Here is a 19,401-nt window from a genome sequence, read left to right on the forward strand (position 1 = left end):
CTCTACAATAGATAGCCTCTTAAATCATCACACCTCAGACTGGTTACTTCAGTTCTCTGTTCCAAAGTGTGATGAATTTGCCAGAAAATAGCTCGTTTCGGATCCGATATTGTGCGCTATAGCAACATTGCTCTCGGAGAAAAAGAAAATCTACTGCAATTTAAGGACAATTAATAAAAAACAGCTTTTGCAAATATTGTCTCATCTAAAGTCCTCTACTTGCACTCTTGACCCTATTCCCACATTTTTTTAAAGAAGTTGTATTCTGCCTGATTGATGATGTTCTTAATATTGTAAATTGCTGCCTAGAAACTGGAACGTTCCCAAATGCCCTTAATCCTACTGTCCTCAATAATTTTAGACCAATTTCAAATTGACCATTTTTAAGATTTTAGAAAAACTTTTTTTAGATGAACACAGTTTCTTGGGTAACATTATTCATGAACATGAGATAAACTACCATTTTTATGCTGATGACACTCAAATTTTATATCTCTGTGGAGCCTAATGAGACAGATGCATTAAAGAGATTGTCTGAATGTCTGTCCAGCATCTGATTATGGATGAACACAAACTGATAAAACTGATATTTTTATTGTTGGCACAAAAAATTAGAGGGAAAGAATTGAAACTGCACGAAGTACAAAGACAGAAGTAAAGAACCTTGGTGTCATTCTAGTTAATGATCCGAGTTTTAAGTCTCACATAAATTATGTCACTAAGACCTGTTTTTATCATCTCAGAGAAATATTGCACAATTCGACTGTTTGTTTTACTTGATGCTAAAAATCTTACTTTCTCGCATCGACTACTGTAATGCACTTAATACTGGCTTAACAGTTAAACTGCAACTGGTACAAAATGCTGCAGCCAGAGTGATTACATGATTACATTATACCTGTTTTAGCTCATTTGCATTGGTTACCTGTTAAGTATCGGATTTTAAGGTTTTTAATTCAAGTTATGACTTCACAACATCATACATTTCAGACTGTTTATCAAAATACGTTCCAATTCAGATTTGATATCCTTTAATATTACATATTTTTTCCCAGAAGTTTTTATTTTACTTTTATCATTTTGTCTTTATTCTGTTTGATTTTTACTGTCTTGATTTGTTTTACTTGGTCAGACATGTTTTCCAATCATTTTTTTATTTTATTATTATTCAATAAAGCATGACAGTACATTAATGATGTCAACATAACAACATTTATTGAAAAAAGTGCTTTACAAACACTGCTTGCACAAAAAGCACTTTAGTGTAACTGAACTCAAACTTCACAAGAAAATAAAAATGCTCTGACTTGACCATTTGTTTGTCAGAAGTCAGTAGATCTTATGTATGACTACATATGACTAACCTAAACATTTTTACTTTTACAGTTTCTCTTAAGTAAAACTGCATCTACTGACTTCCTAATGAAGCAATAGAAAATAAAGTGCAGACATCAGACTATCAGTCTATATTTTATGAAGTACACTGATTTTAAACAAAAGATTATAAAACCTACCAACTTCTGACAAAGACATTTTAAAGTGCACTTCTTACAAAACACAGATTTCTCACAGAAGACATCAAATCTACTGACTTCTCACGCACAAGGAATGTGTAAGTAAAATTAAAGTTTAAAATAAAAAATAAAAAATTCTCACAAAAATTAATCCACTGAATTCTTGTTAACAGATATGACAAAGTGGTGCAACTAAACTAAAACGTACTGTCATCTGTGGTAAGCACTCCCAATACCACCATATCTACTCTGCAACTGTAGCAAGTTTAAGTTTCTTTTTAATGCTTTGCATTGCATTGTGGACAAAGTATTTGATATCATGCCAAGACCTTGTTCTGAGGACTGGATTTGCAGTCAGACATGCCTGACAATCAGCTTTCCCAGGAACTTTTCCGAAGGCAAATAACTTTCCTAGACCACATTTCACAGTACACTGTTCCTCATCACTCCATGGTCTCTTAGGAATGGTCCTGGCTTTGTTTCTTGGAAACATAATGTCATCATAAAATGTCCAAAGCTCATTTTAAAGAAAAAAAGTTGATGTACAACAGTTACATAACTCATCACAAGTTCTATCACTATCACAACTACTTACCTGGTTCTGTTGATTGACGTGTGCATGTAGAGGAGCACCTGCCAGATTTTCCTGAGTGTTGTTTCTCTTCAGACTCATTGTGTTTCTGGAGTTCATAAAGCACAGTTAATTCATGACTATAACAGTCTGTGGAGAAAAAAAGAATAACAAAAACAGACAAACTTCATGATAGGTTATCAATGTACTGTAAATAAAAAAATCAGAAACATTTTATTCACCATCATGCTGAAACTGATATCTTCTAATGATTTTCCTTTGTATACATATGAACCTTTCTCCAAAGACAAAAGTAATTTGCTTACTTTTGCCAGTTGAATGGTGTTTTCTGACCGTCTGTAATACTCTCGGTGCACTCTGATGCCATGTCTCATAAACTTTGCCAGCTGATCAAGCTCATTGTCCTTCAAATTCATGATCTGACAAAGAGTTGCCACTTGCTTCTGTCATTCTGTAGACGTCAGGCTTCTGGGTTCTCTTGCACCACATGTTGTTGAAAATCTCCTCAGGCAATCTGAAACACGTATGTGGGTTGATGCCCCCACTCTAGCAAAGTCATAGGGATTGTCTTGCCTGATCCCTCGCCTGCACAGCTGCTGTTCTAATTTAGTGAGACATTTCACAACATCCTCATTAAGAGGACTCATATTCCAGTTCTCATATGTTGAGAGGAGCCATTTAGATGCTTCAACCTCACATCTTCTGTTAAAAATAATTATTTGACAAAGCAATGTTTCAGCCAAGACTTTCCAGTCAGCAGGATTCACACTCTCTTTCAGTTTTTCTTTTCACTCTTGCTCTAAACCCTTTAAGTGCTTTTGTACATCTTCTGTAAGAGGAATAGTGTCCCTCTTGTTCCACTTGGCTTGCTGCAATGTGTTGAGGGCCTTACTGTAAATGTGGGTGCACCAATTGATGAAGTCTCTCTGTCTCCCACCATGAGGTTTTGTCCTAAACTAAGCTGACAGGCTTTCTTCAAGGATTATCCAATTTTATGAGCAAGAGATGGGGTTTTATAAATATTTGAACTTGGTTCATACCTGCCCACTGCAGTGATTACAAGCAGTAGGGTCCTCCTTAATCATTTCTGTAATTTCCTCTTGACGCATATTGTGTATTAGATCTCGAACTCCTTTATCCAGGGGCATAGTTTCCAGGGGGGATGGGGGGAGGTAATACAGAATACAAAGAAATACAGAAATAAAAACAGCTCTCAAAAACAGTTTGTGGCATGTTAGGAGAAAAAAAGGTTTTAAACAGTTGATGTATTTAATCATTCCAGCTTGATCTCATATGTAGCTATTCGTACAAAACATTTAAATGTATTTATTTGTACTTTAGGATAGAAATATTACGGATCCCTTAACCCTACCCCAATCCCTAAACATAACCACTTTTCAACAACACGTAACAGGCAAATTGATGTAGTGACAATAATTTTGTTACAATATACTACTTGTTTATATTTTAGAGCTGCTAATCCCACAATTACCCCTAAACCTAACACTAGACATTTGTTAACAACATAAAAATTTAACAGGCAGATTTACACAAAAAAATCAGTAGACAAGTACAAACTACGATGTGCTACATTCAGTTATCTTTTCTCACTACATCGATATACAGCAACTCTCCTTAAATTAATCTCAGAGATTTCATTCAAACTTGCATAGGTTGAGAGCGAGACGTGCTGTCTTAACAACCATAATACATTCTGTTAATGTTTGTCCAATGAACGCCATCTCATTTAAACAATACTAATTCTAAGTTGAGGATGCTCTGTATATTGCTGCCTATGGAGGATGAGTTCTAACTAACTACACACCTAACACCTTTGCAAGGTTCTACAATCTCCGGGTTGAGTCGGTTTCGTCCTGTGTAGTGGCAGGAACAAGCAGGTAAGTTCTGGGACAGCTTGCCGGGTGTACTGCTTGCGCATAGCACTTTTCCCCTCTCTTGAGGGGAAGACGTGCACTCTTGACTCCCAGTAGTGTTCACAGACTGTGATCCCTGGATGACTTCCTCCTTAGCCCTGTGGCAGTCGAGTTTGTGGAGAAACTCACTGCCGGCTCAGTAAGTGTGCTAGTAAGGCCCTGTAGGTGTTCCGCATGCGGTGATTCCCCATAGATAACCCCATGTGTTATATCTTCTGTAAAATTGTTTCCCTCTTGGTAAACTACGTCTTCCTTGAGCAGAGGGCCCTCTGCTCCAGTTGCCATGCTTGTAGAAACTCCTCCCCCCTTGGGTAGGACCTACCATGCGACCAAATACCCCCTGGCCGCTCCGCCATCGAGGGTAGCGAGAGCAGGGGAGCTGAAATACCGGAACGGGGCAGTGAAAGGTGCCTCCCACGATCTTGTCAGCTCCTCATGCACTTCCGGGAAGAAAGGAATGGGGGCGGGGCGTGGCCGTGGGCAGCGCCCCGTGCCCAGGAACTGATCACCGAGCCGCGAGGGTTCAGGGGAGAGTGGAGGGTTCCACTCTAGCCCGACGCTTGCAGCCGCCCGGGAAAGCACGTCCGTCATTAACGACTGCAACCAGGCATAACACACAAACGGAAAGGCATCTTTAAAAAGATGCGTCTTTAAAAAGACGTTCCGTGTGTGCCGCTCTTTCAGAAAGAAAATATACTCTTTTAGAATATACTCTTTTAAAAGTTCTGCCGAAGCGCCCAGGGGCGTTCTCTGCAAACCACCGATGCAGAGGGGGAGAAGCCACTGAAATGCGCCATAAGATCCAGCAGAGAGTGGTGAATGAACTCAGCGGATGAATTCAGCTCAATGAATAGAACCGCTCGGCTCCGAACAGAAAATCTGAATGGGTGGTTGCATACCATCTCCTTTTATACCCGTATATCCGGGGGAGTGGCATTCAAATTCCACTTGCCAATTCTCACTGGCCTTTTTTAAAAAAAGCAGAGGTGTTTGGAACTCCCAAGAGTGACCCCTAGTGTCACTACATCAACACAACGTCGAGTGAATGACAGATAGGGAATCAAGGTTACAAGAGGTTACTCTAGGCTCTTTCCCGATCACATTCCTGCTCTTCTCCTTATAATTTCCTGTCTCCCTCTCCACTAATTGTTATCAAATAAAGGTAGAAAATACCAAAAATATAACTTCAAAAAATTGTTAACACACATATTATTTTCTGTTTTGTGTCTATACTTGTGCTTCTTGCTGCTGTTAGCTGAAAAATAAAAGTGAACCTTTTATAATGAAAACATTGCAGTGAGCCTAATGTTATTAATAACAATTTATGATTATTCTTTATTCTTTAGAATATTTACCCTAATGGAAAATCCATCTTAAGCTGGTAGCTGTGTTTTGGAACATGGTAGCTGGTTTCTAGCTGGTCCAAGCTGGGAGACCAGCTACCAGCTTGTCATACTTGCTCAAGGTGGTCAAGCTGGTTTTTGGAAGATGGTTGCTGGTCGACCAGCTAAGGACCAGCTTGGACCAGCTCATGACCAACTTGGACCATTTTAGGACCAGCTACCATGTTCCAAAACACAGCTACCAGCTTAAGCTTGATTTTCCAGCAGGGTATAAATAGAATATATAAATAAAATTTGATTGATGTTATTAATTCATTTAACATATAGTTGCATAATTATAAATTGGTTAAGGCTTTTTTCATTATTCTGATAGTAAATAGCCTTCTCATGACTGGCGTATAAATTTAACTCAATGGAGAGAAGCGTCAGCGGTGCCTCTGGTGCTGTGCTTCCGTCAAGTGATGTAACGTGGCGCTCAAAGTTCAAACAACATCAGCTTTAACATTGCCACTGAGATTTCGATGCGTCAGCCTGATTACGTATCATTAGGTTACTAGGGCGCCACCAGCGCTAAAATCTCAACAAGACGTTGACAACAGCGCTGTACATGTGGAGGTCAAAGCATGCTGACGCCCCGACGCGAATCGCCGATTGTAACGTCCAACGCTGAAGACGCCTTGACAGCAAAACGCTTCCCCCACCAGAGAACGCATTAACCACGTGGCGTTCGTTGCCCAGTTCGTCCTGATTGTTACATGACTATCACACGTTATCTGGGGTGCAATGAGATTATACAAACGGATATTAAAGGTCAGTAAGAGACAAGGGTGTAGATTTGGCTTGAACATTGAAGCATTTACATAAGTTACCTCTCCCCCCATCCCCCCTGGAATCTACGCCCCTGGTAAGAGACAATCAATCATTCTTCCTTATATCAAACATTAGCCTATTTTCAGCAGTTTACAGCATTAAATTTGTAAGTTGATACTAATATCAAGAGATTAATAATTACCAAGTTGATCAGTCTAGCATTTGTATTTGATTTAATATAAGATAGTATATAATAAAACATAATATAATATAATATAATATAATATAATATAATATAATATAATATAATATAATGTAATATAATATAATATATAGCCTGTGGAGTTCGTTACTGTTCATTTAAATGACGGCAGCTAATCCATAGACGAGATGGGGTTTAATATATCTACCTAGCAACCGCTGGTCCACGCATGTCTAAAGTTTTGCCATTTGTGTGTATTCTCGCTTGTCATTGGAGTGTTTTCAGTATTTGAAGTGATCTTGGTGCCTCTGGTGCCACCTAACGGCGATTTATTGCATGCGTTTGTTTCAATGACCATCAGAATGCCTAGCCCTCACAAGTGCTTCATTTTGCCAATGGGCTCACTAATATAGCGAAATCTGTGTGTGTGTGTGTGTGTGTGCGCGCGCGCGCGCGCGTGCTGCACCGTTATGTGTGACACTGAAAAGTGTTTTAATAAATGTCTTATGTTTGGATGTTTACCTGGCTCCCGCTTCCTCTTTCATAAGAAAGGCAGAGGTCTGCCAATATATATATATATATGAAGTATTTAAATCTGAAATTTGTTCATTTGAATTCTAGACATGTGACAGGTGTGCCTTTCTGTCTAAAAACACTGATCAGCAGGGAAACAATTTAGTTTTTAATAGTAGCAATGCATAAATGCAGTTCTGTACACAATCCGTTTACTACAGTGCAAATTTGGCTCACACCACACAAGTCCATTTGGTCAGTGTCATGCTGACCACTGGGTATGCAAGTAAACAACCCAGCTTCGCTCGACCTTCGGCCTAGTTTGTTTACTATCTGAGTTTCTGAGATCTGAATGCGAGAAATTTGTATCTGGAATTGTATCTTTATCTAAAAATTTTAACCTGTAATTCTATAATCTGAATTTTCACAGCTATTTACACCTCTAAAAAGTTGAATGTAAAAAAAAAAAAAAAAACATTAAATATGCTGACTCAAATACATTACATTTGGCAGATGCTTTTATCCAAAGCAACTTACAGTGTACTTATTACAGGGACATTCCCCCTGAGTTAAATGTCTTGCTCAAGGACACAATGGTGGTGGATGTGGGGATTAAACCAGCAACCTTCTGATTACCACTTATGTGCTTTAGCCCACTACACCACCACAAATACTTTTTGGACACTGGAACTGGAAAAAACAACTGGAGCTCTCTGTTATTTTGCTTGAGCTTGTTATACATAAACTTCCTCTTTGCCACTGCATGGTATCCTGTCAGTTGTCTGGGACAGATACTTCTAGTCAGGGCAAGTATCCAGTATCCTCGCAACTCTTTGGTCCTCCTGTCCCTTACAACCCCATATACTTCCTGAGTAAATAAGTGGAATACACATTGTTTACAGAGTTAACAATTATTCCTTGTGAGTAAGATTGGACTGGTCTGCTATAACACATTTAAGTGCTAAAAATACAAAATATAATGCCTTTAAAATAAATATTACCATATTAAACAAAATGTGCTTTATTAAATACATTAACAAATAATGTGTAAGAATCAAGGTTTTGACAACACAAACATATATTTCCCATCATGTAGCCAGGAGTTTCAGTCTAGAATCTTAGATAAGATTAAAATAGCAGACTCTGTTAAATCTGATCCCTGGAACACCAAACAACACTTCTAGCTGGAAAGCTAATCATCAGGATTTTCACAATTAAAAATGAGCTGTTTGCAACTTTCAGCATTTAAGTAGGGTGACCATACGTCCTCTTTTTCCTGGACATGTCCTCTTTTTAGGACCTTAAAAAAGCGTCCGGCCGGGATTTCTAAATTTGTGACATTTGTGGATTCGGCTTTAGCTGCATTATGATGTGAATCTGGTCTAAAATTTCATTGTGTGCACGTGCATATTTGCATTGCTTTAACCCCTCTTTGTAAGTCCCGCCTTCTCGCACACCAATTGGTCGATTATAAGAGGCTTGCAGCAACTATTGGCCAAATTCCTGCCTGTCAATCTTTCCACGAACGCGTCAAACAGTTGCTTGATAGTAGCAGCAAATGACACCTGAGTGGAAACAATGCCCAAACAAAAGTGCAAATTGGCAGAAGGTTTGCACAAATAATTCCCATGCTTTCGTCCAGGTCGAGATCCGTGGGAAGCAGAATGTATGTAAAGCTGGCACTTATGTGTCAGTTGCTAAAAAAGGTGCAAGTGATTTAGAAGCACACATTAGCTCTACGAAGCATAAAGGGTCAGCAAAAGGTGAAAGTTCATCAGGTTAATTAACGGACTACTTTTTGCGACCAGGTAAAATTATCATCACATTGCTTCATTTTCCATGGCCATTCAAAATAATAGTACTAGTTAATGAAGCTACACTCATGGCATCAAATATTTTATTTTAGTACATGGACATTCAAAAGAATGTTGGATATTGTTTTATATATATATATATATATATATATATATATATATATATATATATATATATATATATATATATATATATTCTTTTTTTTTTTTTTTTTTTTTTTTCTGGAAAACCAGAATATGGTCACCCTACATTTAACATGTTTAAAAATGAGAGAAAATTATACAAACCTTAAGTCATAGTGTGATTTATTCCACTGATTGGGTCTGCTTCTTTTAAAGTTTATTTGTCAAGAGACAATGTTGAAAAGAGAGCTTGATCCCGCCCTGATTCTAAAACAATACGTGATTGGTTGAAGCTAGTGCGTGCTAGGATTGGTCAGAGTAATATGGCCGTTATCTGATTGGCTTGAGTAGACAGTGGGTGGAGTCCACCTATTTGTGGATTTGTGAGAACATCTGGCAGCTAGAAATGTTTCAGAATCCACAAATGTGTGCTGCGATCCACGAAATAAATGTGCACGATTCACAAATGAATGCTGGGCAGTGTTGTGTTTGTGACTTAAAAAATGTATTTGTAAATCATTTTTTTATTTGCAAATCTCATTCCATTTATTTATGAACCAACTTTTTATTTGTAAATCTCTTTCCATTTGTATGTTAATATGAAACAAAAAGAACTCCATATTTCAAGGAGGGGAAAAGAATATATATTAATAAAAATACAATAAATGTTTTTAGCTGCAAGCAACAATTATCGGGGCCAAGCCCAAAGGGCAGCATGCATCCCAACATTACCCAAAGAACACACAGATTTGATGTACAGTACATTGAAATTCCACAATGGTTTATAAGTCGCCTCAACCAGTACCCTTCCGAACTCCAGTCCAGCACACCTGCCACTGTGCCACACTGCTGCAAACTAAAGAGTGCTAAAGAGTAACTTTAAAAAAACACCAAGCTGAGACCTCGTTTACACCTGGTATTTAAATACGTTTCGGATGATCTGATCACAAGTGGTCAACGCTAAATACAGGTCTAAACGTTTTGTGATCGGATCACCAAAACCACATACAGAGGTAGTCAAAGGCCCCGATTACATCTGTTATTAAGATGTGTCTCGGGGGATCCGATCACATGTGCATGTGGTCTCTCGACCTTCCCCTCAAAATCCAAACACAAGTGGTCACAGGAGATGGATGCATTTATGCGACCAGGTGTAAACAGTGATGTGTCTCGCCTGACCATGTGATCAGATCACCGAGACGCATCTTAATACCAGGTGTAAAAGAGGTCTGAGCGTCATCACGCAAAATCATTGCTGAGGGATTCTGCTGTTGCTTATGTAGGTTTTGAAGAAGAAGAAAGAAACAACTTAGGATAAGGAAGCAATCATGCATAAAAGTTTTGTTTAAATTGACTAAAGCGTTTTGACCACTATGCGGCACTACCTCTGGACTGTTCAGGTGTACACAGGACATGTTGAGAATGCTTCCCATGTTTTGTTTCGATGTGGCAAAGGGGCAAAAAGATCCAATATTTTTTATTAAAATTCGAAATAGTGTGTGGTTGACCTTTGAAACATTTAAATCACCGGACTCCGCATGACCTAAGCAATTCAATCCAAAGAGCTCAACCATAATTTTATTAAAAAGAAAGAAGAATCTAAAGAAAGAAGTTTGTTTCTAGACAAAATCAAATGTTAGTTGCAAAACAAAAGTGAATTTTTGAACTGGTGGTTGTGCTATAGAGATTGGCCTAGAGACCCCAAACTTAGTCAAGTCATTTTTATTTGTATAGCACTTTTTACAATACACCTCATTTCAATGCAGCATTAAAGAAGGTCAAGCTTCAAAGTAATATTAAAAAATAATTATACATATTAAATTTAAGTTAAAGGTGCACTCAGTAATTATTTCCTCATTAAAAAAGTTTTACAACTAAAAGAATTTATTGCAATTTTGAAACATAATGAATGTATAAAATCATGATGACTCTCATGAGATGAAGACTCCAGTCATATCAGTATCCTTATACAAAAATCATCAGGTCTGTGGATGATGCAGTCAACATGGGATTGCATCATATCCTGCAACATCTGGACAGACCAGGGACATATGCAAGGATCCTTTGTGTGGACTTCAGTTCGGCTTTCAACATCATCATCCCAGCTATACTCCAGAATAAATTACACCAACTCACTGTTCTCATGTCTATCTGTCAGTGGATTACCAGCTTTCTGACAGACAGGCAGCAGCTTGTGAGACAGGGGAAATTCACTTCCAGCACCTGTACAATCAGCACTGGTGCCCTCCAGGGATGTGTGCTTTCTCCACTACTCTTCTCCCTCTACACCAATGACTGCATCGCCAAGGACCCCTCTGTCAAGCTCCTGAAGTTTGCAGATGACACCACTGTCATCGGCCTCATCCGAGATGACGATGAGACTGCATATAAAAGGGAAGTTAAACAGCTGGCTGTCTGGTGCAGTCAAAACAACTTTGAGCTGAACACGCTCAAAACGGTGGAGATGATTGTGGACTGTAGGAGGAGCCCCTCAACACTGTCCCCCCTCACCATTCTAAACAGCACTGTGGCAGCAGTGGAGTCATTCAGGTTCCTGGGCACTACCATCTCACAGGACCTGAAGTGGGAGACCCACATTGACTCCATTGTGAAAAAGGCCCAGCAGAGGTTGTACTTCCTTCACCAGCTGAGGAAATTCAACCTGCCACAGGTGCTGCTGATACAGTTTTACTCAGCAGTCATTGAATCTGTCCTCTGCACTTCAATAACTGTCTGGTTTGGTTCAGCTACGAAATCTGATATCAGAAGACTACAAAGGACAGTTCGGACTGCTGAGAGGATTATTGGTTGCCCCCCCCCCCCTTCAAGAACTATACACTTCCAGAGTGAGGAAAAAGGCTGGAAAAATCACTCTGGACCCCACTCACCCAGCCCACTACCTTTTTGAACTGTTGCCTTCTGGCCGACGCTTCAGAGCTCTGAGCACCAGAACCGTCAGGCACAGGAACAGTTTTTTCCCTCAGGCTATCCATCTCATGAACAGTTAAAACTGCCCCATTGAGCAATAATTAATGTGCAATACACAGTTTAGTCTTTCTTATATTTATCCAACACATACAACCTCTTCTGCCATTTCATTCATCTGAAAAAAACAAAAAAAAAAAAACATTTGCACTGTACATAACAGATTGTATTAGATTTGCACTACCCATGTGTATGTGTGTGTGAGTCTGTACGTATGTGTATAATTAGTTTTAATTTTTAATTTTTTATTATTATCTATGTCTTGCTGCTGTTTTTGTGTTGTTGTACACTGGAAGCTCCTGTCACCAAGACAAATTCCTTGTATGTGTAAGCATACCTGGCAATAAAACTCATTCTGATTCTGATTCTGATTCTGATAAAAGCTGTTTTATTCTACATGAAGAGGGTCCGCACAAGGGGGCTGCCATGTTAGAATCACATGACCAGCCGAAATCTACTCGCTTAATCTCAGTAAAAGGCCCTGTTATTGGACACGTTCACTCATGGATTAAATTAATCATGGCAAACTGTGAATAGTAATTTTCTACAATGGAATCTTTAAAGGTTCACTCAGAATGTTTTTTTAAGTATGTCGAAGTGGCTTACACTGACACCTAGTGACCTGGATGCTGAATCATTCAAACACAGTAGTTTTCAGTTACCAATGCCATTGTAGAAATTCACAATGCACAGTAAAACAGGATTAATTTAATCCATAAATGAAAGTGTCCAATAACAGGGCCATTACTGAGATTAAGCCAGTAGTATTTGGCTGGTCATGTGATTCTAACATGGCTGCCCCATGTTAGGACCCTCTCCATGTAGAATAAAACAGCTTTTATACAGTTACTGATAAGAATGAACTATTCATCTCACATGAGTGGTCATGATTTTATACATATGTTTCAAAATTATCATTCATTTCTTTAGATGTAAAACATTTTAAATGAGGAAAAAAAAAATTACTGAGTACACCTTTAACTAAAAACTTTTGTGCTGGAATGATGATGCATCCACGCCCCTAGGTGTCAGTGTAAATCCAGGATGTATAAGAAGTGCACCTTTAAGCTCAATCGACAGAATTTGTGGCATAATGTTGACTACCACAAAAAATTATTTTGACTTGTCCCTCCTTTTCTTTAAGCAATAAACAGTGGAAGTGACAATGGAAGTGAATGGGGCAAACCGTAAATGTTAAAATACTCTGTTTCAAAAATATCGTCAAAATTCATTAACCATATAAGTGTTAACATGATTTTAGTTTGATAAAACTGCGTACTTACCTTTTCTGTGTAAAATTATATCCAATTTTACAACTCCATTGCCATGATGACGCAACACTGTAAACCTTAAAAAGACTGTTAAAACGTTGATTTAAACAACTTTACCGCTCAAATATAACACAAGTTCTAACAGAAGAATAAATGTTAGTGTCTTTATAAAATTAGAAGCGTCATATTTCTGCCTTTAAACCCTCCAAAAATTGTCTTTATTCAAGTGCCTCAATGTAACCTCTGTTCCTAGAAAAAGAGATGATTATTTTGTGGTAATCAACATTATGCCACAAATGCTGTCGATTGAGCTTAAAGGTGCACTCAGTTATTTTTGTCATCTTGAACTTACACTGACACCTTGTGGCTTGGATGCAGCATCATTTAAAATCACTAGTTTTCAGTTTCAGATGCCATTGTAGAAATGTAGTATTCACAGTCAGCCATGATTACTTTAATCAGTGAGTGAAAGTGTCAGATAACAGGACGGTTACTGAGATTAAGTGAGTAGTATTCAGCTAGTCATATGATTCTAACATGGCAGCCCCCATGTGCGGACCCTCTCCATGTAGAATAAAACAGCTATTATAAGGTTACTGATATGACTGGAGTCTTCATTTTAATGTGAGTGGTCATGATTTCCTACATATACTGGAAAATTACAATTCATGTCTTTAGGAGTTAAACGTTTTTCAGTGTCCTCAGCTATATGACATCATCATGTTCTAAAATGCCTTTGAAATACTTTGCAATGTCCCTCAGATAATGATGAATGTCTAATTAAATCTTGCAGCACTTTAAATACAATGTACAACATTGCATTCTCCCAACCTAAAGTGTTGAGGAGTACTTGTTTTGAAGCAACATTTTAAACAGGTAAAATTATTAGTACAAATCACTCAGTTTAAGAGAGGGGCGTAAAATCTTTCCATGGCAAGGAGAGCTGCCACAGAGACCTGTCACCGCCAAAGGCAGCTCTGTCGACGCCTGTCACTCACGCATCACAGTAAACGTCTCCCTCGTGATCCGTCACCAATATTTGCGTCTCTCGCGTGATCCGTCACCGTGTGTATGTGTGTGTGTGTGTGTGTGTGTGTGTGTGTATATATATATATATATATATATATATATATACAGTTGTGTTCAAAAGTTTGCATACTCTGGCAAAAATTGTCACATTTTGGCATTGATTTTGAAAATATGACTGATCATGCAAAAATATTCTTTTTTTTAAAGAATAAGTCTTTTATTTAAGGATAGTGATCATATGAAGCCATTTATCATCACATAGTTGTTTGGCTCATTTTTAAATCATAATGATAACAGAAATCACCCAAATGGCCCTGATCAAAAGTTTACATACCCTTGAATGTTTGGCCTTGTTACAGACAAACAAGGTGACACACACAGGTTTAAATGGCAATTAAAGGTTAATTTCCCACACCTGTGGCTTTTTAAATTGCAGTAAGTGTCTGTGTATAAATAGTCAGTGAGTTTGTTAGCTCTCACGTGGATGCACTGAGCAGGCTAGATACTGAGTCATGGGGAGCAGAAAAGAACTGCCAAAAGACCTGCGTAACAAGTTAATGGAACTTTATAAAGATGGAAAAGGATATAAAAAGATATCCAAAGCCTTGAAAATGCCAGTCAGTACTGTTCAATCACTTACTAAGAAGTGGAAAATTCGGGGATCTCTTGATACCAAGCCAAGGTCAGGTAGACCAAGAAAGTTTTCAGCCACAGCTGACAGAAGAATTGTTGGGGATACAAAGAAAAACCCACAGGTAACCCACAGGTAACCACAGGTTCCTTTAGGAGAAATACAGGCTGCTCTGGAAAAGGATGGTGTGGTTGTTTCAAGGAGCACAATACGACGATACTTGAACAAAAATGAGCTGCATGGTCGAGTTGCCAGAAAGAAGCCTTTACTGCGCAAATGCTACAAAAAAGCCTGGTTACAATATGCCCGACAACACCTTGACACGCCTCATAACTTCTGGCACACTGTAATTTGGAGTGATGAGACCAAAATAGAGCTTTATGGTCACAACCATAAGTGCTATGTTTGGAGAGGGGTCAACAAGGCCTGTAGTGAAAAGAATACCATCCCCACTGTGAAGCATGGTGGTGGCTCACTGATGATTTGGGGGGGTGTGAGCTCTAAAGGCACGGGGAATCTTTTAAAATTGATGGCAAGATGAATGCAGCATGTTATCAGAAAATACTGGAAAACAATTTGTATTCTTCTGCACGAAAGCTGCGCATGGGACGCTCTTGGACTTTCCAGCACGACAATGACCCTAAGCAAAAGGCCAAGTTGACCCTCCAGTGGTTACAGCAGAAAAAGGTGAAGGTTCTGGAGTGGCCATCACAGTCTCCTGACCTTAATATCATCGAGCCACTCTGGGGAGATCTCAAACATGCGGTTCATGCAAGACGACCAAAGACTTTGCATGAATTTGCCAAGACGAATGGGCAGCTATACCACCTGCAAGAATTTTGGGCCTCATAGACAACTACTACAAAAGACTGCACGCTGTCATTGATGCTAAAGGGGGCAATACACAGTATTAAGAACTAAGGGTATGCAGACTTTTGAACAGGGGTCATTTAATTTTTTTCTTTGTTGCCATGTTTTGTTTTATGATTGTGCCATTCTGTTATAACCTACAGTTGAATATGAATCCCATACAAAATAAAAGAAATGTGTTTTGCTGCTCACTCATGTTTTCTTTAAAAATGGTGCATATATTACCAATTCTCCAAGGTTATGCAATCTTTTGAGCACAACTGTATTATATATATATATATATATATATATATATATATATATATATATATATATATATATATATACATACACCGATCAGCCACAACATTAAAACCACCTGCCTAATATTGTGTAGGGCCCCCTCGTGCCGCCAAAACATGCCAACCCGCATCTCAGAATAGCATCACTGGATGTTTTTTGTTTTTGGCACCATTCAGAGAAAATTCTAGAGACTGCTGTGCGTAAAAATCCCAGGAGATCAGCAGTTACAGAAATACTCAAACCAGCCCAACAGTATATATATATATATATATATATATATATATATATATATATATATATATATATACTGTACATGCGCATTTGTAAATATATAGCCTATATATTTCCAAATGCGCATGTATATGTCTAGCTCACTGAAAATTACCCTAACTGTGCAAAGTGTTGGTCTTGTAAGATTTGACAATACGTTACTTGTGGTTCAGGAGACACTGTGTTTTGTTTAATCCCTTGCCACGCAGGAGAGAAATGACAATAAGGCACTTAAACTTAAAGATTCAAACTGAGGCTGCTGAAGTGTAAAATATTAATGGGGCAGACAGTAAAGCCTAATTTTTTAACTTAAGCACCACCCATTCCAGCGAGAAAGCTGTGTGTCCACCATGAATGCATTCATCATTTTACAATAACAGCAGGCACATGCACTCTTCTCATACTAAACTATTATTTTCATGTCATCACCGGAATTAGGATTGTTATGTGTTTATGTCATGGTCCTGTCACTCTGTCAGTCTGGGTTTTGGTCTGACAGGTCCGTAGCATCATCGTCCCATGCCTGTCTTGTGTGACAGGAGCATGGTGTCTGGATCCTGACTTCCTGTCTGGTTCATTTTCAGTCTGTGTCGGGATCCGGACACTCATGTATGGTGAGTGGATAGTGCCACTTTAAAGGCTTCCTGGGAGAAGGAGAAGGAGCAGTCTACCCTTCCGTTGCCGTCAGACCGTGTCGAGTTTTGAATTTGATTGATTGGGACTGCTGACGTAAGACCGGAGGCGACGTCACGACGAGCGCACTTAAGGAACATCTACCGGCGGTGACGTAACGGTGGCATATATCAGAAATGTATTAAAAAAATTATACGTGTACTAAGTACGTCGTCTCCAGGTACGTCGCCTTAAAACACGTCTGACACAAATGTCCTCTCCAGGTAAAATAAAAAAAGATTTCGTCTCCAGGTAGCTACGTCAGTGTGTACTGTATGTGTGAAGTTTGCATTAGTAGATTTATTTGTTATAGACTATTGCTTTTATTTAGTTATTTCCCAACAAGTGGCAATAGTGCATACAAATAATGGCGTTGAGCATTTTTATTTAATATCAAATGTTAACTCCAACTTTGGCATCTCTAACTACACATATCGCAATAAATACATTGGACTCTTGAATAAGATGGCATCTTGCTTACTAAACTTGTAGGTGAGATCTTTCATAATTTTACTAGTCTGCATTTGCACACAGAAGGTGTGAGGTCTGCCTTTCCTCATGGAATTTAAGAACAGATGGCCAGCACTCTTTATTGAGCAAGAGGGAAGTCTTTGTGATGTAATGTCAGCTGTGATGGTTGTTGTATGTAAATCCAAATTCTGAATTTAAGTCCTTTGGATGTAATTCAGGTTTGTTCATCTGTAACAATTTTGTTTTTCATCTGTGTGTAAGTGCTGGTAAAGAAATACTGTGGTATATGATAATATTGTAACAAATTTATCAGCAACCAATTTGATTTGTCATTTTAAAATTGTATTAGGTATCTGTGGAATTCAGTACAATTACAGCAATCCCTTTGGTGTCCAAATATATGGGTCAGCTTAATCATTTCTCAACCCAGTTCCTCAGAATTTCCAAAAACAAAGGAGGAACAGGGGCACAGAAGAGTGTTCTGTTTGTTTCTCACCAAACCCAATCATATGACTTCATAACACTCAGATTATACAGAAGGAGTCACATGGAATGATTTGATGATGCTTTTGAAGCTTCAGAAGATACGGGCACCACTGACTGTCATTGTATGGACAGAAACCAGCAGGGCAAGCTGGCCAAAATTAACCTTTTGTGTTCAGAAAAAAATAAACATAAGGGGTTTGAACAATATGAGGTTGAGTAAATAATGACTGAACTTCTCATTTTTGGGTGAACTATCCCTTAAAACCTTGGTTTATTTGCTCTGGACTGTTAATATGCACATGATTCATACCGTTTAAATTTCAGGGCTTGTTCATAACTTTACCACATTTCTCAGAAGCATCAGAGTTGTCATTATTCTCATATTCTCATTGACTTCTGGCTTTCTCTAAGTGCAACTTGAAATAATTGAAGAAAAAAAAAATCAGCAGTCCCTTTGTTTTGCAATCTGCCTCCTTTAAATTGGAAAAAAGCAGCTAACAATGCATCAGTTGTTCAAAAAAAGACCAATATTTAAAGGACATGGTAACATGGTCATACTTGAAACAAATATACTGTAACACAGCCAACAAGTATTTCAAGTTGCACTTAGAGAAAGCCTATATATGAGTATTTTAAAATCCTACTTATTACTTTTGGAGTTTGAAATCTGAAGGCAGTCTTTTACAGAGTAAAGTGTAAAGATTTTGTAAAACTATTTTCCCTAAATGCATGCTAAACCTACTCATACATGTTCACTGAATGCATTATTCATTGAATAAACCCTCATCAAAGGATCCAGAATGTGGAAGTACAGCAGCAGTTTATATACCACTTTTTACAGTTAAAATAGCAAAAAGAATCACTCATAATTTTCATTCTTAAATTTATTACTGAAATTGAGCAAGAAGAGTACAAACAGTGCCTTCAAGTGATGACATTTAAAAACCGCAAAATACTGAGTCAACAAGAATAAATTCGAATTGGGGGAAAAAAGACAATAAAATAGATAAACGAATAAATTTGACATAGTAGAGGTTGAAAATTGTTAAATATGTGATATGTATTATAAATATTAATGGTTTTGAGAGTTTCCTAAAAATAAATGAAATTAGCCATTGTGTTTATCATAAGGAAGCCAAAAATCACATCTTTGAGAGACATGGAAAAGTCTTGTATAATAAGTCTCAAAATATATGTTTCACAGAAGAAAGAAAGTCATACAGGTTTGGAATGACATGAAGAGGAGTAAATGATGACAGAATTTTCTTGTTTGGGTGAATTATCCCTTTAAGCAAAAGTATTAGCATCATATACTTAAAACATCAAGAGTAAAAGTTTAGAATGGCACATTCCAGAATATTATATATTACTGGATTATAATTATTGAAATTATGTGTTCATCTTTAAAGTTGTTGCAAGTAATGGTGGGCTCATTTTAATTACTGTATATTACTTAGTAAAATTACAGCTCTGCTGAAGATGTATAATTCGCAATGTCACCTGTGACTATGTATATACCAGATGTGACAATAGCACATCAGTTTGCCTTCAGGGCTTTCTAGCAGAAAGACTTTCTAACACATGGTTGA

At 38.0% G+C, this 19,401-nt stretch overlaps 1 protein-coding gene and 1 long non-coding RNA gene across 2 annotated transcripts in view; both read right to left on the bottom strand.

The window, feature by feature from the left end:
• Positions 1-19,401, bottom strand: part of bcl2b (BCL2 apoptosis regulator b) — a 215,793-nt gene that overhangs the window by 132,465 nt on the left and 63,927 nt on the right. The window lies entirely within an intron of this gene.
• Positions 1,255-5,186, bottom strand: LOC127442661 (uncharacterized). The gene is made up of 3 exons (XR_007897513.1): positions 2,412-5,186; positions 2,110-2,235; positions 1,255-1,996 (listed from the first exon to the last, which is right to left on the bottom strand). It is a non-coding gene; the product is annotated as an uncharacterized LOC127442661 (long non-coding RNA).

Source organism: Myxocyprinus asiaticus, chromosome 6 (assembly GCF_019703515.2).
Source record: "Myxocyprinus asiaticus isolate MX2 ecotype Aquarium Trade chromosome 6, UBuf_Myxa_2, whole genome shotgun sequence".
Classification (NCBI taxonomy): Eukaryota; Metazoa; Chordata; class Actinopteri; order Cypriniformes; family Catostomidae; genus Myxocyprinus; species Myxocyprinus asiaticus.